The sequence below is a fragment of the Priapulus caudatus genome, unplaced genomic scaffold (assembly GCF_000485595.1).
Source record: "Priapulus caudatus unplaced genomic scaffold, Priapulus_caudatus-5.0.1 Scaffold13336, whole genome shotgun sequence".
Taxonomy (NCBI): domain Eukaryota; kingdom Metazoa; phylum Priapulida; class Priapulimorpha; order Priapulimorphida; family Priapulidae; genus Priapulus; species Priapulus caudatus.
The window spans coordinates 1-1,114 of NW_014590397.1; the positions used below are offsets into that span (position 1 = coordinate 1).

The following is a 1,114-nucleotide window of genomic DNA, read 5'->3' on the forward strand; positions in this document are numbered from 1 at the left end:
ATTGCAGACAGACCAGCAGTATGCTGTCCTGCTCCTGTGATCGACCCAGTCCCTGGAAGAGCAGGACCACCAGGTATGACGTCACGTATTATGGAATATTAGGGTGAATAATCGCAGCTATTATTTCTGAGGTGAGTTGTGATACTGTGAGTACAAGAATAATACAAAAAATTTGATGTATTAGGATCCTGCATGTGTGATGTTGCAGTTTGCTCCGTGATCCTAAAAATATCGCTTATTGTTGCAGGTACAGCCGGCCGCCCACCATGCATCTGCAGTAGGGAATATAATCCTGTGTGCGGTAACGATGGGAAAACCTACAGTACCCGATGTACACTTGACTGTGCCAAAGAGGAAGGAAAGCCAAATCTGCAAGCAGCCTATGCTGGTTCCTGCCGAGGTGAGGGCTTGTTTCTTCTTGTTCTTCAACTACTGTTCCTCGCTTACATGTTTCACTTGTTCTATATAGCAGAACAGCATGTGATTAAGTGGTTTGCATTGATTGTAGTTGTTTCTATGAATGCGTATTTAATTTTTAATGCGTTTTTTGTTATTTAATTTCTTTTTCTGCTTTTTATTGTTGTCTTAGGCATTTGTCTTAATGCCTGTAGGCATTAACTATGAAAGAACTTGTGGGTTTCACATGCTGTGTGATTTGTGCCACTTCTAGAATTATGATCAACTTGCCATGGTTGACATCACAATCACTAAATCAGTACACAAGAGTGTGAAGCGAATATAGGCGTGGAGAAATGCAGGGTGTAACACGTAAATGGTGGTTTATTAATGGCTGAATCACTGTGAACAGCATACATTAGGGTGACTAGAATGACAGAAAGAACAGATATTCTGGGAAAGGTATTTTAGATTCTCAGGGAATTCAATCTTTCGTGCCCTGAGCTGTCATTCTCTGTTCACTGACCGCATTATGTACGCATTACAACGCATAGTAGGACAGACACATTGGTCTTTTGCCCTTGTCTATCAGTCAGATTTCTGTTTGTAGCTCCAATCACTGAGTAGGTCAATCACTATCTATGATTTGTCGATAAATGTAATTAGCATCATATCAAGAGTCCATAATAGAAGACTATTATTCTATTATTCTAGAATA

The 1,114-nt window shown here is 40.1% G+C and overlaps 1 long non-coding RNA gene across 1 annotated transcript; it reads left to right on the top strand.

The window, feature by feature from the left end:
• LOC106820439 lies at window positions 1–351 on the top strand. The gene is made up of 2 exons (XR_001395624.1): window positions 1–73; window positions 248–351. It is a non-coding gene; the product is annotated as an uncharacterized LOC106820439 (long non-coding RNA).
• Window positions 352–1,114: the final 763 nt, after the last annotated feature.